General features: G+C 37.7%; 1 protein-coding gene and 1 long non-coding RNA gene across 7 annotated transcripts in view; one reads left to right on the top strand and one right to left on the bottom strand.

Annotated features, from left to right (window-relative positions):
* The window catches only part of NR6A1 (nuclear receptor subfamily 6 group A member 1), a 208,241-nt gene that overhangs the window by 45,421 nt on the left and 137,583 nt on the right, over positions 1 to 25,237 (top strand). The window lies entirely within an intron of this gene.
* The window catches only part of LOC309802347, a 41,077-nt gene continuing 17,308 nt past the window's right edge, over positions 1,469 to 25,237 (bottom strand). Inside the window, exons 2-5 of one of the 4 annotated variants that reach the window (XR_014293768.1) lie at positions 12,605 to 12,711; positions 11,253 to 11,323; positions 5,368 to 5,483; positions 1,469 to 5,238 (exon numbers count right to left, since the gene is read on the bottom strand). This is a non-coding gene — a long non-coding RNA (uncharacterized lncRNA). Of the gene's footprint in view, positions 5,239 to 5,367; positions 5,484 to 11,252; positions 11,324 to 11,856; positions 12,459 to 12,604; positions 12,712 to 25,237 lie in introns of those variants that run through there. The other 3 variants (XR_014293766.1, XR_014293767.1, XR_014293769.1) reach the window with 3 other exon arrangements.

Below are 25,237 nucleotides of genomic sequence, written 5' to 3' on the forward strand. Positions count from 1 at the left end.
ATTAGCAATTGAGGTATGGTTCATATTTGAAACATGGCATATACTTGTCAAAGTCTAATTACAGTACGAGAAGATTTTAAAATAAGGATACTGTTGGTGTACTATCATACACAGCATGTATCAAACTAATTTGAAAACGATGATGCTGAATGAGCCATAATGAAGATTAAAAAGCAAGAATAACAGTAATTGAAAACTACCACTAATTCCCTCAACAGTGATAATGGAGTTCAGAGAACTGCAAGATTTCCAGTTGATTTTATGTGTGTGTTTGCAGTAGGATCTTTGCACCATTGCCACCCATTTTGTGGCAGCCAGGCTTATTAGTAGAATACTAAAGAGTCTCTTGTTACTTTTAGTTTATAAACACCAAATTTTATTGACAGTCCATTAACAAGTTACTTATAGCCTTTATTCATAAGTAGAAATGAACTGAACATCAGTCACTCATAAGATGGATGAAAGTTGGATTAATATACCATGAGGATCCTTTAAATTCATACCTTGAGAATCATGGGGCTAAAAGATTGGGAAGGAGGAGGAGAAGGTAGAAAACAGCCACAGGCTAGCTAGAAGAAGGCTCAGTGCAATGGGCCTTTGGAGCTAGGTGTGAAATAGAAAAAATATATGTCTTCTGTGACTTAAAGCAAAATCTCACCATTGTGTGTGAATGTGTGTCTTCACTGTGTATGCGTAGATGTTTATGATAATGGCTCTAATACTGTTGATAGAATTACTACTCATGTGATCAGTCCTATTGACAGAATTATTTGTTACGTGAGTCTAACAACAAATGATTCTTCTAGGAATTGTTTTTCCTTATGTTGAAGGGTAATCAAGAAGGAAGTAAAATCCTTTATGTAATGATTTTGTCCTGGGATTTTTGTTGATTGTTTTTGGTGTGTGCATTATTTAACATCTCAGCTGTCCAGGAATTTTTCAACATAACTAGGATGCAATAAAAGCCAGGCCCTAAACATCATTTTCATCAAGATAATCTTAATTGTGAAATCTAGTCTCTGTCCCTTTGTTTCTCTCTGTCTCTCTTTCCCTTTGTGAGAGGTTTTGTTAGACAAAAAATTAAAATACCTTAGTCACCCTTTCCTAATAGTCATGATAATTTTGACCCTTAATTATCTTTCACCAAAAATATATTCTCTTAAGTTTTATAAGTTAAGTCTGACCAGTTAGTTTCAACCTCTGATCTTTGTTTTCTCTTTTGAAATACCTTGGATAAAAATATCACTGAGCAAACAAACCTCAAAAGCAACATTGGTAAATTAGTGGAAATGATCCTACAAATGCAGATGAAAGATAACAGGGTAATTTGAAAAGCTTCAGAAGTACAGTGGGACTAGAAACAAGCTTGGAAGAAATAGATGTTGATTGGGAGTTGATACGGCTGCTCACATGTTAGTGATGTAGTGCTGTCATGTAAAAAGATTGCTGCTCGGCAGGAATTACTCTTGATTAGTTTTCTTGATATACTTGGTGCCATTTAGATCCTAAATATTAGTGATATGATTTTTACCTATTGTTTAGTATGTACAAGTTTAATCAAGCTATTATAGAAAAGAGCTACCTTTAGTGGGGCTTGCCATATGTCAGATGCTGTGCTAAGCACTTTATTCTCACCTTATATAATCCCCATCACAACTCTATGTAGTAGGTGGTAGTTCCCAGATGAGAAGCTAAGGCTAAAAGGTTAAGACCACACTGCCTTTCATTCCCCTGTTCATCATAGCCAAAGAAAACTTTAGAGCTTTGAGAATATGATCTAGTCTTAGAGGTTTGTAAAGAAACTTGGCATAGTCAGAAAAACATGAGTTGAACACAGGGAGCTGTATTATGGCGAAGTAACACATGAAAGTGTGTGAACAGTGTTGGTGCCTGGGAAATATAGACTGGTAGCAAGGGAGGAAAACCAGAGATGTTGACTCAAGTAGTTAAATTGTAAGAAAGACGCTCTCCTTAAGCTAGTTTAAAATGGGGACATTGGTGGAAAATACAGGGTTTCTCTTGGGGTCCAAGGAGGGAGCATTCAGTTGGATTTCATGAAGGAGCAAGACCAGGATTTCTTTCCCATCTCTCTGTGGAGGCTTATCTCTGCTTCTCTGGTGCTTCTGTTTCATATTTCTCTTCTCGTTCAGACTGATACTCTTTGCTTCTGTGTCCATGATGGAAGATGGCTGCCCCTGATTTGCCCTGCCTTGTCATGTCTTTCCAGCACCCATGCTCAGCACAGACTAACTGAAGCATTTGTGTTCAAATCTTAAATACTCAGGAAAGAGGATAAACCCAGCTTGGTGTCCAGATATCCATTTACCTGGGGCTATGGCCACTGACTATTCAGTAGAAGCTGCAGGTGCATTCTAAGGAGAATATTAATAGAGCAGACACATTTTCTGATATGATAGTTTCAGTCAGGAAACAGGTAGCATGGAGATTGTAGAAACTCCCCAGTAAGTCCGGTATTTGAGGGATAGTGCAAAGGTAGGGCAAATTCAGGGGCATGGTTGATTAGGAATTATTTGCTAGCCCTGGGGTGGGAAAGGATGGGGATCTGGCAACTGCAGTGAAAATCCAGGCATTAGGTAATGCTTGAAGTTTGGCAAGTAGAAAAGATACTTTCAAACCACTCAGTTATTGGCTGGGAGTTATAAGCGTGCTGATGGCTTAATTGCAGTGGCCAGGGCCACTTGTAGCCCTCAGTGTACCTCACTGCATAACCCCTATTTGAGTACCTACCTGGTGACAAGATCTGAGGCTGTCCAGGTACTCTCGCCCTAGCCATGATTGGCTCTGGGGCTGGTTCAGATTGTATACACACATAGAAGGTACTAGTGACTCCAACAGTTAGGGCTTTTGGTAGTGGAAACTGAAGATAAGTCTTTGATATTCAAGTTTTTGTATTGTTGCCTTTGGGATTTGAAAATCATTCCAATATTCCAGAGTGACTTTATTCCTCTGCCTTCCTCAGGAAGTTTTTCCTCCTAAGTGTATTTTGGGATTGAGTTGTATTTGAGCAGTTTGTTATGGTACTTGGGTCTAATTTCAGGAAAATAGACTGGAATTCAGACTAGCTGTTTGGTTTCACCAAGATTAGGATTTTATCACTTATGAGATTTGTAAAAACATACCTGAGGAGGAGATTGATTTCTGGCATGAGTGAGTGAGAAGGTCAACACAGCCTGTCCCCAAAAAGCAACTGTAAAGCTGAATAAAACCATCAACAACAAGCATAGGCTTATAACAAATTGAGAAGTAATCAACCAGCTTACCATAGCTCATGTTTATTGAATACTCCATGCAGAATATACATTCTTTTCAAGTACACATAGAACAGTCTCTAAGAGTATTCTGGGCCATAAAATAAGTCTAATAAAATAAAGGTTAAAACGCCCCACGTGATCATCTGAGTAGACACAGGAAAAACATTTGACAAAATCAATACCCATTCATGATCAAAATCTCCCAACAAACTAGGAATAGAAGGCAACTTCACCAATTTGACCAAGGACATCTATGAAGAGCCTAAAGCTAACATAATACTTAATTGGGTAAATATAAGTACCTTTCCCCTAAGATTGGGAATAAGGTAGGTAAGAATGTGCTCTTACTACTTCTTTTCAACATTCACTGGAGGTTCTAGCTAGTACAGTAATGTGAGGGTTAGGGAGGAAGGCATCTAAACCGGATGTCTTAAAACTGTTTTTATTCATAGGCGACATAATCCTATATATAATCCTAAATAATTCACACAAAGAAACACAAAACAAGTAGAACTAATTCAGTTTAGCAAGGTCACAGGATACCAGATCAATATACAAAAATCAGTTGTATTTTTATAGTTAGCAACGCTCCAAAAATGAAAGTGAGAAAACAGTTCCATTCACGATTGCATCAAAAGAATAAAAATACTTAGGAATAAATTTAACAAAAGAAGTGTAAGATTTGTACACTAAAAACTAAAATATTTCTGAGAGAAGTTTACAAAGACCTAAATAAATAGATTGTGGCTCTGATGGACTGTCTATGCTGGTGACACATATATACAGAAAAATGCCTGCATTCAGCCCCAGGTTATAGATTAATAACCTCAGCTAGACATCTTGCAAATACGTGCTTCTGGTTGACAAGTAGGTGAGAATTTGGGGAGTGAGGGAATCTTATCTACTAAAAGTGGGGATAAGCCATGGAGTAGTACCGTCAAAGGCCAGGATGCATTGGGCTGTACTGCTGTGTGCTGTTTGCAGCACATTTTTTCACTGTGCTCTCTCTGAAGCCTCACAACAATCCTGTGAAAATAGGACAGGTATACTTAGTCTCTCTTTCACGGAGAATTAAGGCTTAAGAGGTGACTCACTTGTCCAAGAACACATAACCATGGCAGAAATTGGAATTAAATTCAGGTTTTCTAACTCCATACTATCCCAAACCATTTATTTCTTTTTTACTCTACTGTTTTGCCTCAGCTATTTACAGTCGTCCCTCGGTATCCACAGGAATTGATTCCAGGATCCTCCTTGGACACCAGAATCCGAGGATGCTCAAGTCCCTTATATAAAATGGTGCAGTATCTTTGGTCCTCCACATCTTGGATACGGAGGACCCACTGTACTGGGAAGAGAAGAGAAAGGGGCATGTGATTTTGATGGATTGTGCATGTCTTTTTCAGTAGATTTAGTTAGTCTGAAGAGTAGGAGGGGAGGTTGGGCTACAGTGTAAATTCAGGGGTTCTATAGCAAGTATAATCAAGATAGCTTTGTCCTGATATCTGGTAGATAATAAAATTATATCTGCGTTGGAACTCTACTTCATGGCACAGATGGTTTGAAGGTATCCTATGCTTACTTCAAGGAGTTTCATAAGTTATAAACATAATTGTGTCATAAAACATAAGGGAATTCATTTGGCAATCATTTATGGAATGTCTATTCCATGGAAGGCCTCTTGCAAGATTTGGGATCACCCAGTTGGATCCTATTGAGATACAGCCTGAGAGGAGAACAGAAGTAGGCTGGAATTTGCTTTGTAATTTTCATTCTCTGAGGCCGATGTGTCTGCCCTCCAAAGTGACCGCTTTAACCATGGACCTGGAGCCCTTTACTTTCCACTGTCCCTGCAGCTGTGCTTTCTACAGGTACCCTTTCTTAATAAAAATAGTCCATCTTTTCTTCCTTTCCCTCTGTGGATTCTTCCATATGCTTTTCAGCCAAACGTAGGTAGATGTTGCATCTAAAAGAAATCTTTGCTTTTTAAAAAAAGGCATTTAAATAATTTTTCTTAATTGTTGAAATAGTTCATATTTATTGCCAAACGCTTGGAAGACATAGATGAGTTGTAAATGATAAACTTAGAAATCACCTTTAATTCTACAACTTGGAGATTTCAACTGTTAACATTTTTGCTTCCAGTCTGTTTGAACTTCATCACTATCTTTTCTGTTTGAGTCAGTTACACGATGGCTCTAGTCCTTTGACCTGGAAAGATGGCCACAATGTTTTAAGTGAAAAAAGGTTACGGAAAATTATGTGTAATTTGTGATATTTTCTCTAAATATAAATACATATATTAATATTTTAAATACCTCTGAAATATCTGGAAGAATAATACACTGAACAGAATGATGCGGGGGGGCAACTGGTGGACTTTAGTTTTCTCTTTTGTATGAATTTTTCAGTAACTACGTAGTAACCGCCCCCCCCAAAAAAAATCTATTTGAAAAACAAAAAGCAACCGAAGCTCAAATGCCTTTTTGAGATTATCCTTTTCATCCTGTCTCTTCCTGCTGCCTCCCTCTGAGCTTAGCTCTTTTGAGCAACAGATTTCTATTTCTTTTTGTCTCAGATCTCTCCTCCCTTCCTCCTACTTCATCTGCTTGGTGAATCTTCCCAAAGTCTTGCTTTTGTTATCTCCTTGCAGAGCTAACCACTTAAAGTGGCTTCCTGTTGCACTACTTCTAAACTTTTCTGCCTGGCTCACAAGACTGTCTGTAATTTGTCCTTTTACTTTTTCAGTGCGCCCAAACATAATCTCTGAACTGTTCTGCTCTTGTCCACTATACATGCCACATATTTTCTCTGTTGCAGGTATTTATTTACAAGTCCCATATGCAGGAAACACCCTTAAACTCACATAAGTTCTCCCTTCCTGTAGCAATTAGTTTTATCCAATAGAAACTATTGAGGATTTTGGTGGCTAAAATATGTAATTTTTTCATTGGCATATATAGAGACTACTGATTGTCTGGGTAAACAAATGGCATGCTTGTTTAGTTGTACATTTTTCAAAGAACATGTCAGACATTCTTTTTATTTATTTTTTTGGCTGCGCTGGGTCTTTGTTGCTACGCGCAGGCTTTCTCCAGTTGTGGTGAGTGGGGGACACTCCTCGTTGCGGTGAGCGGGCTTCTCACTGCGGTGTCCTCTCTTGTTGCGGAGCATGGGCTCTACGCGCACGGGCTTCAGCAGTTGTGGCTCACGGGCTCCAGAGCGCAGGCTCAGTAGTTGTGGTGCACGGGCTTAGTTGCTCCGCAGCATGTGGGATCTTCCCGGACCAGGGCTCGAACCCATGTCCCCTGCATCGACAGGCGGATTCTTAACCACTGAGCCACCAGGGAAGCCCTGTCAGACATTCTTTTCTAATGTTTTCAGAAATTTGGAAATAATTGGTGGTTGAAAATAAATACCTATAGGATGCATGGCATCTTGACAAACAACAATATGTGAATTACCTCCTATGTGTCCACCAGTATGAAAGAAAGAAAAGTTTTTGATTTCTATAAAGACTTCTTGGGTGGGACAGTCATCTGAATTTAACCTTGTTCATTCATTAGGTTCTTTATTTTTAAAGAAACTCTAATGGCTGCTTTCTTTTTTTTTTTTTAATTTATTTTATTTACTTTGGCTGCGTCGGGTCTTAGTTGCAGCATGTGGGATCCTCGTTGCGGCATGCAGGATCTTTTGTTGTGGCGCACGGGCTCCAGAGCATGGGCTCAGTAGTTGCGGCACATGGGCTGTCTAGTTGTGGCATGCGGGCTCAGTAGTTGCACCATACAGGCTCTCTAGTCGTGGCATGCAGGCTCAGTAGTTGTGGTGCGCGGGATTAGTTGCCCTGCGGCATGTGGGATCTTAGTTCCCTGACCAGCGATCAAAGCTGTGTCCCCTGTGTTGGAAGTTGGGTTCTTAACCACTGGACCACCAGGGAAGGTCCCATTCATTAGGTTCTTTAGGTAGGTTTTAGTTTTTGAGAGAACATAAACTCAAGTGCATCTGTTCCTATAAAATATCAGACACAGTTTGATTTGTTGGGCTGCCACAGCATGGTGCAAAGTTTTATTCACTCTGAAGAGAGTTACTCAATAGCAACGTAAGTATGGCTATATTTTTCTGTACTCAGAAGACTAGTGGTAGTATCAGATGGTGGCACAGAAGTTTGGGCAATAGTTGAGAAGTGGATGACATGAAGTGTGGTGGTCAGAATCCAGTGTTAAGTTGGTGGGCTTGGCTTTGCTTCAAACCAGGCTTCAGTGGCTCTAAATACCTGGTGAACTTATAATAAAATACAGATTGTAGGGCCCTACTTGTGATCTGGGGTAGAACTCAGGAACCTGCATTTTTAAAAGCACCTCTAGACGATTCTGATGTTCAACCAGGTTTGGGAAACACTGGCCTGAACCCCATATTTTTCCTGAATTCTCATCATTTAAAATAAATAAATAAATAAATAAATAAATAAATTTATGCATGCCTGCATGCCTGCGTTGGGTCTTTGTTGCTGTGCACGGGCTTTCTGTAGTTGCAGAGAGTGGGGGCTACTCTTCGTTGTGGTGTGCAGGCTTCTCATTGCAGTGGCTTCTCTTGTTGCTGAGCAAGGGCTCTAGGCATGTGGGATTCAGTAGCTCTGGCACGCGGGCTTAGTAGTTGTGGCGCATGGGCTTAGTTGCTCTGTGGCATGTGGGATCTTCCCGGACCAGGGCTTGAACCCGTGTCACCTGCATTGGCAGATGGATTCTTAACCACTGCGCCACCAGGGAAGTCCCAATTGTCATCATTTTTTGTATTTTTCTTTGGGCTTTGATTTGTCTTTTTAGTTCTTGTCTCACTTCACCTGCACTTCACCTGCACTTCACCTTCCTTCCTACCTCTGAGATAAAAAATTTCAGAAGGCTAAGTTGACAAGCCTCTTCTCCTGCTGCCTTATTTAATTTGACTTTTGCTATGAGAATCTGTTTCTATCTCAGACTTATGTGTATGATAAATTATTCATGACCAAGGCATTTGTTTTCCTGTCATTATCATGAAAGATTTAGTGGCTTATTTTAAAGGATTCAGAGAGTTGATACTACATTTTAATTTTTGCTAAGAGAAATGAAGTGAATCTCCCATCTCACTTGTTTTTTCTCTTAATTGAGGGATGTGGGTTGCAAAGGTCAGAATGAATGGACCTTATAGTTTTGGTCAAAAGAGAGTATTTAAATATATTTGAACAATAATAACCAAGGTGTTCATACTAAGGCACATAACTGTATAGTTAATATAACTATAACAAGATTGTTGTCGAAGGCTATCTGTAATGTATATCTGAGTGAAAAAGCAGATTGTTTGGGAGTAAGTATAAAATGAGGTCGTTTTGGGGAGTTCCCTGCTGGCCTAGTGGTTAGGATTCTGGGCTTTCACTGCTGTGGCCTGGGTTCAATCCCTGGTCAGGAAACTGAGAATCCTGCAAGGCATGTGGTGCAGCCAAAAATAAAATAAAATAAAATAAAATAAAATGAGGTAGTTTTTGTTTTAAGCCACCCTCCAAAAAACCACAGAGTTGTGGTATGTATCTAAATGTTCATGGATAAAGGTCTTCAAGGAAATAAAATAAATATTTAGTTTACTTATGATATTTATCCTTTTAATGATAGATAATACAATAAATAGTTTGTTATAATTATATTTATTATTTTAAACAAGTTATTAAACTGATTTATTATAGTTATAGGTGATTTCCATTGAGAAAATGATTGCAGATGATGAGGAAAGAGATTTTCAGTTTTTATTTATTTCTTATTTGAATTTTAAATAATGAGCATGTGATTCTTTTACATTTAAAATTTATGAAAACATTGTTTTTAAAAATATGGTATGATGTTTATTCTTTCTATAAAATATTTCCTTAATTCTAAAACATCGTTTTTTTAAAAAAAATAAAGGTGGGGGGCGAAGAAAAGTATTAGGAATTTAGAGGGCTTACTCTGTATTAGAACCAAAGCCTTTAGCCAGTACATTGGAGACAACAGCAGCTCCTACCCAGCACAGTAGCTGATACACTTGGGTGATTCTCTACACAGGATTTTGCTTCCCTTGGGTTGTTTGGTCCGCAGTTTGCATTCATTGATCAGTGAGTTGACTCAGACTCAAACCCACCGACAGCAATGAATGTTGAGTGCAGCCATCAGTGTTTCAAGTTGGTGGAGTTGCCCTGGCCTGTCCCAGCTCCTGGCTCTTCTTTTCCATGCTGGATTTTTGAGGTCTGGTTCTGGCATCTCTCTTAGTAACCAGCCATTGAGGATCCACATAATTATAGATAACACTGACAGTAGAGCTGGGAGATTCTTAAAGATGGAGAAACTGTGGTTCAGGGAAGGGAAGGAGCCCTTGGAAAAGCTAACGAGTAGCTCTGTGACTACACAGGCAGTGGTTTCATGCTGGTAGGTATAAACAAGAGCTGAGGACCCTATTTCCTTCTCTCTGCTTCGAACTGAGAATTACGAGTGCCTTTCAAAGTAAATTAGCACAGATGATGTTTTGGCTTAATAATAATAATAGCTTACATTTATTGAGCATTTTTTGTGTGCTAGGAATGGTACAAAGCACTTTATATATTATCTTATTGAATCTCAAAACTCTATGAGGTAAGGATACTTATTATCCCCCATTTTATATATGAGAAAACTGAGACTCGGACACTTGCCCAGGGTCACACAGCTAGTTAGGGAGTTCTGAGCCAAGATTCATCCCAGATCCTTCTGACGCCAGACATGACTTTTTACTTGAATTTAACGAACATTGAAATCAGCTTACGTGTGGATGGAAATGGTGAGGCAGTTGCTGCTTTCAAACAGCTCGTATTCTAATGGGGCTGTCAGAACTTAACCACATTAACTGTAATTGGAGGTAGAATGTGTTAAGAACTGTGCAGACATTGGACAGTTCTGTGCTATTTTTGCTTATTAAATCCTCCCCTTGTCCTAATTAAAGGTTTTGAGGGGACATGGGAGAAGTGGCAGTAAAATACTTAATTGGATTTTACTCCAAAATGAAATACATGTTTTTAATAAATCTATTCTTGCTACGTCCAATTTCTCACCAGAATGGCCTATTTCTAGGAGACATTTAAAAACATTAGGTAGTATCATGGAGCTTTCCTTATCTTGTTGAAATGAAACACTTGTTTGTCGAAAACACAACAAAAATCAAGGAACAATGGGCAAGAGAAATAGAGGGGAGCTTTTAAAAAATTAACTGGACCACCTTTGGGGGATGGGGAGCGGGACTGGTTTTGGTGATCTAATGTGATATGTGAAGGCACAGCATGCTCCTTTGCTTCAGGAAATATAGTGTTGTCTATAAGGACCCCAAGGTACAGTCAACGGTCGGTGGTTTTTTCAAATCCCAAACTCACCGACAGCGTTGAATGTTCCTTGGAGTCCTCTGAAGACTGGGTCCTGGCCCTGGCAGCCCTTCTTCAGCCTGCACCCATGTTTCAGGAGCCAGTGAGCCTGAGAGACCACTGCTGTTGGAGCCTCTCACATTCTTTTCCAGGTTTGAAGTTGCGAGTGTTTAAGAAATCACTTTGTGTACAGCGCAGAGCTAACAAACTTCAGGATTGTGAGGCTGCAGTTATTTATATATAAGCGGACTCAAATGGATATCTGAGAAAAGAGCTTTGAATAGTATTATTTTGTAATTCTGAAAATATCAGATATCCCATTTTATAGTAGTACTTTAATTACTAAAGGGCAAGGATAAGAAAGAAATTAACATATATTGAGGACTTACTGTATACTGAGATTTATATATTTTTATCTCCTTAAATTCTCAACATACTTTGACCTCATGAGAAAGCTGAGCCTTAAGTGATTTGCCCAAAGTTACATAGCCAGGAGCCAAGGTTGCAAGCTAGACCTTGAATACTGGACTTTATGATAGCAAAAACTCACTGATCGTACTGCCTCCTCCGTTGACCACCACAAAACTTACTGTTGTATATCTGGGGGCAGGACCTTCAGTGAGATCTAAGTCAAACAAGTAAACATCCTCTTCTTATTTGCCTGTAATAATAGTAGGTGAAATGTTTCATAGAAGAAGATTAAAAAAATTGACCTTTATAATTGGTGATCTCTCTAGCTGAGATCCTGGGTCACCAAGTTACCACAGGGGTTCAGGGGTAGTCTATTTTCCATATTGAAAAAGCAAAAAATAAGAACTCTACCACCTAATAGAAAGCCTGCATTTCCCCTTAGTAAGGTTCACAGAGAGTAACTAAAATGTCAGGTGCCTTAGCTTTTGGCAGAAATGGTACCAGTGCATTGTAGACATACTGGTTATTTTTTATTGCCTGTTGAGTGTCCTTGATGAAAAATTTGGAAAATGAATTAATTACATGGAATTTTTCAGAATATAGGGTTTATAATGGGAGGGATCCAGGCATGCTCCGTAGAAAAAGTGCTTATAGAACTGCTGGCTGAATTGAGGTTAATCTTTAATCCGGGATAGTTATTACCATTTGCTTTAAGTTTAAATATTAAAAGTTGACTGTTCTCAAATTCATTTTTAAACAGCCAAATGGTACACATTAAAAAAAAAATCAGCCACTGAGAATTTGGTTTGGATATAAACTGTTTACGTTCTACATCAGTTTAATTATCTCACCCTCTGTCAAAACACTTCAGTTAGCCAGCTTTGTTGAGTCCTCAGTATTATGACAGTAAATTGTATACAATCGACAACAAAAAATCAAGCAACTGTTACTGTGTGGTATTTTAAAAACTCTTTAATGGGTTTATTTTAAATGGTCTTCTCCTTGGCCTGATAATATGAAGAGAAGTCAATGTCTTATTCCGTTTTGATAAATAGTCAGGCTTTAAAAAAATACTGACCTCTGCTCCCCCAAACCATTAGATGTTTACAAAATACAATTTCTTAAATTCATGGCATTCTAAAAAGAATGCTTTTCGTAGTCTTGAAAAACTAGAGAAGAGTGAAAGGTTTCTAAAGTGACATTGGGGTGTTTCCCATTGTGTTTGAGACAATTAATTTTCAGGGCAATAAAGGCCTTCATTATCTTCATTCCTTCAATTTGCTTTAAATCCTTAAGTTTAGTTTTTATCATCAAGCAAGTTTAAGGCACGCATTGGATCTTTTCAGTGAGTTTGGCCAAGAGATGTATGTACTCAGTGCAGAAGTCTAGGGGTTAGAAAAGTTGAGGGTTAAATTAGCTAGATTATAGAAGCTACTACACATTTAATAAATTGGTCCAAATTAATAAATTGATTTAGACTAGTTTTGAGTTTGTCAAAACTCACCATGCCATCCTTTATTGTTTCACTTACCTCCTTTCTTTCCTTTTCCAGAGGTACTACGAAATATTGTGAAACCCACATTGCTCTGAGTTGGAGATGTAAATGTTTTCATAGTCCTCTTGAGGCCTCTTGATATACTTGAAAGAAACAAGAAGCATAAATTTATTAAAACAATAGGTATTTGAGAGATTAGTAGCATAGAAGGGGAGTCACTGTCTCAGGTGGCTGTCTGCCCATAACTTCCCAAACACTATACAGGGAACATCTCTAGAAGTGTTTTGAGGTAATGTTTCTATTCTTGAGGACAAAGTCTTAAGTTATAAAGATGACAACAAAATGTCCGCATGAATCCATGTTTCTCTTAGCCAGACTGCCAGCGTTCTGCTTCATCCTTCTACTAACTCAACAGCAGAATCTTTTCTAGGAACGCTTTCTCCTACATATAGCCCTTGCCATCACCGAGCGCAGTGTCTACGCAGAGAACTAGACATAGACACAGCTGATGACAAAGAGGATGATTGCTGTGTTGACGAAATGGTATGAACTATGTTAAGGGACAATAGAGAAAAGAAGGGTTAATTCTGCCTAGGAGTGAGTGCCAGGAAAGGCATATCTAAATGGTCACATCTGATCTGGGCCTTGAAGGTTTAGTTGAATTTTTACTAGACAAAGAAGGAAAGATATTCCAAAACTCTGTACAGGAAATCCTAGAGGCAGGGAAGTTCAGATAATGGTGAATAGTATTGAGAGTAACCCCTCAGAGCCTCAGTTAGCTCATCTTTAAGATGCTGGACAAATAGCACTCACTCTTCCTGTGCACACAGCTGTGAAAATCACAGGAGGTTATGTATGTGAAAGTAGCATACAAATATAATTGGTAGGTCTCTCTTCTCATTGCTTTTGGTTCATATGTGCTAAATAGAATAAATGAAGTACCTTATCATGATAGACTTCTCCAATTTGATTTTTATTTGGTTTTATTTTTTTTCCCTTTGAAGTGACCATAGTTTACATTTTTCATATATTAATTGTTTGGGGAAGCAATATTAAAAGAGCACAGACTTCAGAGCCAGAATCTTGACTTTGCAACTTAATAGCTATGTGACCTTATTTGACCTCTTTTGTTTCTCTGTTTCCTTACCTATAAAATGGAGATAATGATAGTATCTACCTCATAGGACTGTTCTGAGGACTAAATGAGGTAATACATGTCAGGTTTGTGTTTTTATATAAGTTATTTCAAAATGATTTAAATTGTTAAAATCATTTACAACTATTATTTACGTTACTAAATAAAATTGCATGTTTTGCCCAGAATTTGGTTTCCAGTGCATATACACTAATGTAAAAACCTTCTTTTATAGTTAAAACAATGTCTGACTAGCTAATACATAATATACATATGTATATGTGTGTTTTAAAGACATTTTTGAAATTAATGCTCTACCACTTTCTTTGTGACCTTATGTAAAGTTTTTTTCTCCTATAAGCTTCAATTTCTTCAATCTGTAAAAGTGAGAATAATGTTAGTACCTATCTCATATTGATTGTGAGGATTAAGTTACGTATATAATTTAAAACTCTGTGGAAAGCTATGGATTCTCTCCCTAAATACATGCACGTAAACACAAACATTTGAAAGGAGTTTCATTTATGGAATCTAAGAACCCATCCATAGCCTCCCTACGAACTTCAGGATGAGAAATTCTGACCAGAGCTTTAGACCAAGATTTTGCAATCTATTGTCACTGGTGTAATATTGCTACTTTTGGAAATCTCAATCTCCATCTTATTAGGAGTGGCTACTTGCCAGCAGTAGTGCAGACTCACCATCATCTAGTCACACCTTTCCCTATAGCATAACCTGTGCAGTATAACCTAGGACAATGATAACTATAAAGGTGTCATATAATGATGGTCTCTGGAAGAGTGGATATTTAGACTTCATCAAGTTTTGTACGAATTGCAGGTACCAATCATTAATTAGTAACTCTGTGCTTGTACAGTTAGCAGCTTTCTAAAATAAGTTGCAGGAAGAGAAGTTAACATAAATATTTGAATGAATTTATCTTATTTTGCAGCAGTTCCCTATCTCCCGCCTCCCCACAACTTCCCCAGCTACCAGTTTGGTTTGGATCTGATTCCAGCACTTTGACTACTAATTCTGGCTTTAAGTTAGGCTGAAAACGTGTGTTGTTTCAAGGCAAAGCTTACAAAGGAGGCTGCTAAATTCAGAGTATTTACTTGAATATTAGGAAGCGGGGAAAAAAGAGTGTGCCAAAGATTGCAGTTGTATATGGAATTATTGGTCTTTATTATATTTAGCCTGCTTGAGGTTTTTACCAAGGAGTTGAGAGGTAGGAATAGAAGCTTAAACTTAATAGCTTGGAACATTTTACTATTTGACATGGCAACTTTATATCAGGTTTCTTCAGCTATTTCAGATGAGTCTAGAAGACAGGAAGTGGGAGGCCAACTCAGTGAGATAGCAAATTGGTCAAGTGCCAAAGGCATTATGGGATGCACACTTCAAAGCCTATCAAAATATTCTAGAGGCCACCTGAATTCTCCATCCCTTAATTACAGTGACTTCATGTGTTTTGAGGTATTACTATTTTAGATTATCTTGCAAACCCACCGGAAGCAGGACTCCATTTTTCCATCATAAATTAATTCACAGGATATCTGTAATCAGTGAACTCTTCTAAGTAACTCTGTACCAAGGATTGTTGTCTGGCTGAGATAAATGAGTACATAAATGAGTTAGGCATTGAAAGTTGTAAAAGAAATAGGAACCCAAATCATGCAGTAGTTAATATTCATGGGAATTAAGGAATGAGCTGGAAAGAATATTGGGTTTTATTACAGTGTGTGAAAAGTGTTGGAGGAGATTTTTGAGAGTCCTTTAGAGCAACAGGCATGTGTTTGCAACAACCAGTTAATGAAATAAACAAGAACAGTGATCAGAGGACTCAATCTTTCCTTTTTTATAATGAAACCCTGTTGATATATCAATAATGTAGGACTTTGATTTCTCCTCTGGCCTATTTTAGTTCATTGGGTTAAAAATTTAATCATATGGTACTTTATTTATGCTTTAAAAACTTGACCTCTATTGTTATAAAGTTTTTTATTGCCTCAGGTAGATTATAGCTTTGTGTTAAGGCATCATGAGTCATAAGTACTAATTAAGTATATTCATTCCATAACTTTTTAGTTATTCATAACATTTAGGGAAAATGCTTTTTAAATGTTGTTTTTCTTGACTGTTTCCAGCAAATAGTTGAATCTTTGCAAAATATGATGTCTTAAAAGTTTTATTTTTCTATGTATATTGTGTAGAAAAGCTATGCTTAGATCTACTTTCATAAATGAAATAGCAGTGTACTCGGTTGGGTAAGCTATTAATACTTGACATACTGCTCTTAGACTTATGTCTCCATTGCTAACCTGAAATTAGACAATCCTGATGTTTGAGTGGGAATGCTAATAGTGGATAGGGGAAAACATTCTGGGATGAAAGAATAGAAAATAAGTTCCAGTCTATAGTTTTATAACTTTCAAAGCTATCAGGAGTCTCAGAGGTCATTTAGTCTAATGATTTCCAAACGTGACTTTGCATCAGAATTAAAAGTGGTGGTGGTGGTGGTGGTGGGGAATATAGATTGCTAAAAATGCAGATTCCTAGGTATCACCCTAGACTCAGTAAATCATATCCTTTAGGAATAGGTTCTGTAGTTTTCACAAGCCGTCGGAGGGTTCTGATGTAGCCATTCCACAGACATTTGAGAATCTCTGATTTAGGCTAAGATCTTTCTTTAATAGATAAGGAAACAGATGTTGAAGGGAAATGAAGACCCCAAGTCACACAGTGAATTAAAATTGAAATCCTTGACTCTGTGTGTGTGCTTGAATTTTTTGTGTGTTCACTTATACCACACTACCTCTCCACCATGAAAAAGCCAGTTTTTTGTGGACGTTTTCTAATGTCCTCTTGGGCATCTGCAGAGCACATCAGGTCATCTGCCTGGCAAGTCAAACATCTTAGCCTTAGGGAGGCACTCAGAACTAGTGCAAACGGACCATTGACTTGAGTTTGGTACGCTGACCTGAAGCATTTGACTAAGTAAGCAATGCTGAGTGGTGCTGGCTTAGAAACTGTTCATGGTATGAAATGAGAAATAGCCATAAATGATCAAAACTCTGAAGGCCCTCCAGGCTCTGACATTTATCAGTTGCTGCTACACTTTAACACTTTTCTCTAATCAAAGGTGACTACCACTGGATGGAAGAGGCTTGCCCAACCTCTGGCTGTTCTCTGGGGAGGATTTTATTTTAATTGCCAGTGAGAAGTTAGGAATGATTTCAAAAAAGATCAAGAATCTCCAAATCTACCTCAGCTTGGGCTCCTGGCCAAGTGTCCATCCTCAGGAGGGAGTTGGTGTCAGCTGCTGCCTTGTGACTTGAAGTATTTTTTAAAAACCCAAAGCCATTACAGAAGTCTTTCTGGAGTTGGCAGGCAGGAGTAGCACCAGGAATCAAGGTCTGACACATGTCATCAGCCTGGAAAAAGTGGAGTTTGGACACTAATGATGGCTCTTGTCGAGCCTCAGTGTGATAAAGCCAGGAGGACTCAGCTTGGGGGTTAGTTTGCATAGGAGAGGAGTTATAGCTTAGAGAACACCTGCCAGGAGTTTTCACTGCCCCAGCTGTGTGTCAGTAACAAATCCTTCACCCTTGACTCCTGTCACTTCTTTTTAATGGGTGATGGTAGAGTTGCTGGATGGGTGAGGAAGAGAGGCACTCTAGCACATCTCCCTATTTGCTTGTTTTCTTGCCATTTAGTGTAGAGCTAAATTTGTGTGGCCATACTCCAGGCTAGTGTTTTGTTCTGTCTACATCTGAAGGTGTACTGGGCCAGAGTCACAGGTCCTGTATTTCCCTAAATGCCCCTGCTGGTGACCACACAAATGTTTTGATTGAGAGTTACGAGAAAGCTTTTTTGCTGATATATCTCTCTGTTAGAAGTGTTATTTTCACATCCCATCTCTGCCATTAAGTAGCTTTCTGACTTCTGGTTTAACTTGTGCTTCTCATCTAGAGGTTAGTAATTAATTGTACTTATATCACAGGGTTGTGAGAATTAAGTGAAAGCAGCAGTATAAAAATACCTAGGACATAACATTCAAATTTCAGTTACTGTTACTATTGTAATTATTTGGTCAAACTTCCTGCTTACTGGGAAGAATGGAATGAGGGGCTTCAAAATTATTCTTTAGTGAATTCAGGAATCGTGGTCCAGAATGAATGTAAAATTGAAGTCAGGAGACACAGTCTTGACTGTGCTGTATGTTACTTCAGTTTTCATAGTTTTCCATTAAGAAAAATTATATCAACCAAACCCAAGGTCAGATCTCTAAGATCTCTTGCCATACAAAAACTCTTTACATTTGTAAAAATTACTGAGGTTTCCAGGAGCTTTTGTTTATTTGGATTATAGCTATCACTTTACTGTATTAGAAATTAAAACTGAGAAATTAAAATATTTATTAATTCATTTGAAATAAAAACAAACCCATTACATACCAGCATAAATAACATTTTAAAATAAAAATAAGTATAGGGCTTCCCTGGTGGCGCAGTGGTTGGAGGTCCGCCTGCCGATGCAGGGGACATGGGTTTGTGCCCCGGTCCGGGAAGATCCCGCATGCCGCGGAGCAGCTGGGCCCGTGAGCCATGGCCGCTGAGCCTGCACGTCCGGAGCCTGTGCTCCGCAACGGGAGAGGCCACAACGGTAAGAGGCCCGCGTACTGAAAAAAAAAAAAAAAAAAAAAAAAGTATAACAGTAGTTATTTTTTTCTCCAAAAAGCTTAGTGAGAACTGTGGGATTATTTTATATTTTTGCAGCTCTCTTTAATGTCTGGCTTTGTAAAAGTCAACTGAATTCTCATATTTGCATGTATCTGCATCTGCTTTCTATCTGTTTCAATATGTTATTTTGGCTGAGGTATACAAAGAAAATCTGGCCTCTATCCATACATATATATGGAAAAGGGAGGAGAATTTTAATAGTTTCTTCAGATAATTGTATATATTATTCTTTTTATTTTTTTAAAAGATTTATTTTTTTTGATGTGGACCATTTTTAAAATCTATATTGAATTTGTTACACTATTGCTTCTGTTTTATGTTTTGGTGTTTTGGCCGTGAGGCATGTGGAATCTTAGCTCCCTGACCAGGGATCGAACCCACACCCCCTGAATTGGAAGGCGAAGTCTTAACCACTGGATAGCCAGGGAAGTCCCTGGAAACACTTTTAAATGTTGGGAAGCTGTGTGAAGCACACAGTGGCAGATATAAATTTTCCAAAATTCTAATTTTTGTCTAAAGGCTTGAATTTTATCATTGGCAGCAAAGACTGTCAGTTATTCTCCTTGAAATGACATGCTCACTTTGTTCATTTTCAAGAAAATCTGTCAAACATCCAAGTCTGAATTACCATAATTTTCTCTTAGTTCTTTCAGGTAGATTGGTGATCCATGAAAAAATTGGCTAGTTGAGTATACAACTCAAACAGTAGCTCAAAGTGCATTTCCTTGGGGACAGCCAGTGTACAGTAGAATTGCTTTATGTGTACTTTCCATTTTGTTCACAAAATATTAAAAAATTATGTACTCAAGCATCAAGATTTAATAAAACCGATAAATCTTATTGCTTCATCAAAGACATTCTTCAGTTAAAATGGCTGGGTTCCCCCCTCCCCTGCCGCACCTGTACCCCCCAGTGTGTGGCAGTGATGGGTACAATGACTATCAGTGCATATTTTGGTGCCACTGCTTTAATTAGGGCTAAGGCCAGCGATTTAACTTAACATTGGCTTTGCCCCATCAGTGCAAATGTCAAGTGAAAAAGGCAAATAATGTCTTATAATTAGTACAGAAATAGCTTTGATCTTGCAGACTCTGTGAAAAGGGTCTTGGGGACATCTATGAACCACACTTTGAGAACCACTACTGTGGAGTTCCAAATGTTAGGAAACTCTAGGCAAGTGGTGGAAACTTCCTTAATCCCATCAGACTCAGAGGGCTGCTGTAGGCTGCTGGAGAGAAGACAACCTGTTCTGGGATCCCCAAAGGGCTTTTAGTTTGCACGTGGTGGAGCTCAGTATAGGTTGATCAATCAATATAAATTGCCTAAATAATATATCTAACAATTTCTTTTTTCTGCTATACTGAAAAAGTCAGTTTTTTTATGTTCTCATGGTAAACACCGTGTATTTTCTGAGTCTTGCTGATCCTTCTGTTTGTTCAGTTACCTTTTTATAACGAAGTTAGTTCAATTTACTTAACAGATAGCAGTTGGACATGTGTTACTATGTGTGTTTTATGCTCTTTGTGGGTAGATAAGAAGTAAATCACATGGGATTTGCTCTTTTATGATCTTGGGGAAAATAAGCAGTTAAACAACATATCAAGCACGGTCCAGATGCAGAGGTGAATAGTACCTGGCATAGGGTTCAGTGTTTAGTAGGTATTTATAATAAATACTTCCTTTTCTTGAGCATCCTTTCAGTGTCAGGCATTGTGATTTTTTTTCCAGCTTTACTGAGAAATAATTGACATATATCACTGTGTAAGTTTAAGGTGTACAGCATGATGGTTTGATTTACATATATTGTGAAATGATTACCACATTAGGCTTAGTTAACATTCACCATCCATTGTGATTTTATGTACATATACATATATGCACACACACACATAAATATACTGTATTCAACATGTCACATATATGTAAGTGTATATTTACAATAAAGTTTGTATAAATAGATAAAGTATATAGATATGTATTATATATGTATATGTAGTATATAAAAATCTATATAAATATGTAAATCATTCACATTTAATCTTCACGACAGTTCTGCCAGGTATTTGGTATTACACTTACTTTATACATGAGACTCTAATAGGGGGTGTGATTTGCTCAAAGTCACAGAACCTTGGTCTGTCTGCTGCCAAACTTTCCAGTATATGCCTAATTGCTCAGAGGGGTGAAAGCAATATGGGCTGGACTGGGTAGAATTAATTATTTTCCCAATGCCAGATTTTTCCTAAAGCTTTCCTAGACGTCTTCCTGGTATCTCGTCTTTCCTCCTTGATTCTATAACATTTCTCATGGTGTACCTTGTATTACAGTTGTGTAAACTCAGTGAAAACAAGCATTTTGTTCAGATAGGTATCAGGCACTTGATAAATATTTATATAAACATATTTTATTAACAGTGAATGAAATTTAATTCATTGTTTAAATAGTATATAAATGAAATCGTTTAAATATATATTAAGTTAGTTTTAAAAATATGCTTAATATTTCCTTTTGAGATGTGACTAACAACCCTATAATCTGTCTCCTCTAAAAGTTGCAGTATGCATCTGTTTTGGTGGAGCGGAGTGGGTTCACATGTTTTATTTGCAACTCCTAGGTTTGAAAAGCAATGAAAAATATGAAGATTTTTGTTCATATTGCTAGTGTTGATTAAGTAGTACCCTTTTTGGCTCCTGAGAGATGGTTCTATGATAAGATAATTGGGGAGAGGTTGCTGATTTGAGTTGATACTACATTTACTTTTTGGATGAAGGCAGATGGAAGAAAGTTGTGAAAGTTCAGCTTGCTAATCTTTTTAACATAAGAGATAGTCAGTTTGCAGCTTAATAAATCAATTTGGAGATCAAAGCACCCTCCATACGGTGTCAGTCACAATAAAGCCAGTAGCTGGCAGGGGGTTATTTATGTCTCCAAAATAAACAGTGATCAGAAGCAGCCAGTATGATAATTGTTCTATTTTTGTATAGTCTCTGTAAAAAGATTATTTAAAGAGTAACATCTGTATAAGGGACTAACCTAGCATTGTGAGTGCAAACTTGAGGTCTGGGTAGAGAAAGGAGACTAGTTGTCAGTTCTTTGTAAGCCACATGCAAATTGGGTGTCTTTGCTTCCTAATAAACCCTCAGCTTATCTTTTTGTTTCTAGGAAGTACTTAGGGCTGGAGTTCTTCCCTTTGGGGCTTTCTTAATACCATCTCAAATTTTTATTTCCAGTGGAGTCTTATGAAAGCAAACCGACTAAAGAAATTTATCCCAAAGTTCAATTCTTAAGTCTTTCAGAGATACTTGGTTACACAAATGAATTCGTGAAAATTATGGCTTTTAGAAGTAGAATATTTGTGCTGCTCTAGGATGTGGAGGTGAGGAGAGGGCATTTCTGTCACATCACAGCTTAGGCCATGTAATCGAAGGGAGTGAGGAGCGCTGAGGAGGTGAGAGAAGTAACACCCTTTCTTTGTGTTATCTTAGTTAATGCTTCCAACAACACTTCTGATAAGGTAGTGGTTATTGCATTTGTCACTGCACTGAGATATGCTGTCCCACTCCACTGTTTTCCAGTTGACCCTAGAATTGCTTGGTTTGCATATACCAAAGTAATTTAGTATATATGTTGTCCAGTCACATGACTATATTAATTTAACAGTGGTGCATATTGCTAAGTATATCAGATCAACTAGGTTGTGTTATTTGATTGAAATACTAAATTATGCAGTAACTGACAGGTGGTGAGATGTACATACCAAATATAGGACTTTACTTCATGAAAAAGCTGTTGATTAGCTTTAAATTTGTATGTGTACTAGGTCTAATATTGTGTAGGGATCTGGCTCATTTAGGAAGAATGTCAGCTTTTAGGCATGAGTGCATGGCCTTAAAATGGTTGTGAACTTCAAAGAAAATGTAATTGGGGTGGGATTTATTCAGACACTGACAGGCAATAAAAATCAACATATGAAGGGTTTAAATTTTCAGTTGAATGTTTTCTTAAAAATGGCTTAGAAATGTACAGACCTTCTTATTTAAAAAACTGTCTAGTGTATTTTCTTTAGGATTTATTGAAATCAAAATGAATTCCACTTTTCCTTTTGGTCACTTTTATGCTAGCATTCTCAGTCTTCTGCCCCCTTTAAAATGTTGGGGGGCTTACGGGCATTCTAAATATGTAGACTTTTTTTTTTAAACTACACTTTTTAGGTCTTTTGCCTGTTTCTACTATTACTACTTTGACTCTTGCATAAATTTGTTATGTTTAATGGGATCATTATGGCCAAAAAATGTACGATTGAAATAGACATTGGCAAACTATTTAAGAAAACAGAAAAGTAAAGCCTAGATCTTATTATTAATGGTGAAAGGAAAACCTAACAAATGAAGAATAATGCTATCTGAGTTCAGAGTATTAGATACATTGGGAGGAAAAAGTTACAAGAGAATCTGTGGGCTGCTATAAATGTTCCATAATTTTGTTCTGGGTGGTAGTTACATGTATGTGTACATATGTAAATATTAATCAGACTTATTTAATTTAAGGTTTGTTCACCTTACTGTATGTAAATTATACCTCAAAAAATAAAATAGTAATAAGCTTTTCTGAAGCAAATGTGGCAAAATCTTGATCATTGTTGAATAGGAGTTGATAGTTCATTTTATTATTATCACTGTTTTTATGAAAATTTAAAATGTTTCATGATAAAAATGAAATGAAAAATCCTGTCACTCTAAACAAGTCAAATTATATCTACTTTATGAGAGCTACAGGTGGTTTTTTATTCTCTCTTTTCTTTAACCTGTCATTTTTCATATTTGGATTTTGTGTTTTATTGGATATTACTGGAGAGGAGAATGAAATCTTAGTTTTTGTGATATCACTTGTTGAAAGAGGACAAATCCAGTCTTGATCTTAAAACCAGCTTATATGTAAATTCCATTCTTGAATCTGAGTGGAGAAAAGTCAGACCACTTAGCTCTATTAAGTTCTAATTAAGCATCAGTTTTAAAGGCTCTTTCATAAGTCTGTCTAATACTTAGTGAGGATTTGCCATATATTTGGTATTGTGAGGGGTATCTTGTGGGGTGATGTTACTATTTCACTTAGCATTTGAGGACACTGAGGATCTGATGTCAAGTAACTTGTCCAAGTTCTCATGGCTGAAGTAGGGAGGGCTCCCCATTCTTGGCCTCCAAAGGATACCTAAGCTGCCAATGTCAGAGTATAAATATGAAGAAAATTAGCATTCTTTGTAATTGACTCTTTATTACCACAAAAGGATAATCACTAGTTTAAGAGACATTCATGTACTGTTTTAGATGTCTTTTTAGAGCTTGTATTGAGTGGCCTTTAAAATCTCAGAATCATTTCTAACACTTTCTTAATACCTTGGCAACATGGTTTTGTCCTTTAAAACAAAATCTGGGGTAAAGGGAAATACTTATTTCCCTGTTGTATGAAAAAGACTATTTGTAGGTCATCTTTTTTAAAAAAGGCAAGAACTTCTCTCTCTAAACCACATTAGAACCCACGCCAACTTGGTACAGGGCCCTTACCAGAGTAATGATGTCAGAATTTGAAAGAGTACATAGTGCAGCTGCCAGAGCTCACACTGTTTAATTTCAACACCGTCTGTCTGCCAGAGTCCACAGCTTGATATTTTTTTCTGTATGTACCAAATTATAATCACATACATTTATCTCATTGGGGGAAGGGAAATAAAGAATTATTGTTAGATAAACTTACTGCTTTCTGAGGTAATGGTGCTGTTTTGCCTCTCACATACTTCTGAGCATCCCCCCCACCCCGCCCCGCCCAACTCCCAAGTATTTATTATCCTGCGTGAATTTTTCCAAAATGTGACACAGAGGGGCAATTCACACCTTGCCTAGTTTATGTTTTGTGAGGAAACCCTTCCCTTTGCATGGTTCTCTATTCAGAAAGTTCCACGTGCTACATTCCATCCATTTGCCAAGTCTTGGACTCTTATCCAAAGTACAGTATTTGAGTATGCAATTACACATTACACATACTGGCAACAGCATACTTTCTCCCGGCCTCTCTTAGAGAAAGCTCAAAGCCAGAGGAGCAAATCCAGATGGTCTTGAGTCTGGCATCCTCAATTCAGAATTCTAGATGGCAAGACTTCATTTGGAAGTGCACCAGGCTTACTCAGCACCTGTTCTTGCTCACATCACATTTTTATGACCAGAGATTCTGGAGTTTGCCTCCTTTGCTAAGCAGAAAGAACACCACACCAGAGCTGCATGGGAAGAGGCTCTCCATCATTTGAGGGAAGTATTTAATTTGCTTCCACAGGCATGCAGAGGAGGGTAGCCTTGCTGTTCGGAGTTAAGTCTGGGATGAGAGCGGGTGCTACTGCAGCTGCAGCTCCTTAACCAAATCTGGCCTTGTTTAATTTTTAAATAGTCTAAAATGTTTTGGCTTCAACAAAAGTGAACCATTACAGGCTCTCTGGCACCTAACATAGTACCTTTTACAAGGGGGAGGTGCTCAATGACTAAATTCAGTCACCATTTATTGAACTGTCTGTGTGTACCGGGCAGTGTACTAGATGCTAGCGATGAATAAGATCTTTTTTCAAGAAGCCCGCAGTCTGGTAGAAGGCATAAACTCTTAAACAGATAAGCTACAATTCACTGATTTTATTTATTGTCGACGTAGTTCAGTATTTTGTTCATTTTGTGAGTCAGCTACAAGAACCAGTCCACAGGATTGACATCGTGACCTAAGAACAAGCATGGGATTTCTTTTTAATTCTAAAGT

The sequence above is a fragment of the Mesoplodon mirus genome, assembly GCF_964341445.2.
Source record: "Mesoplodon mirus genome assembly, chromosome: 1".
Classification (NCBI taxonomy): domain Eukaryota; kingdom Metazoa; phylum Chordata; class Mammalia; order Artiodactyla; family Ziphiidae; genus Mesoplodon; species Mesoplodon mirus.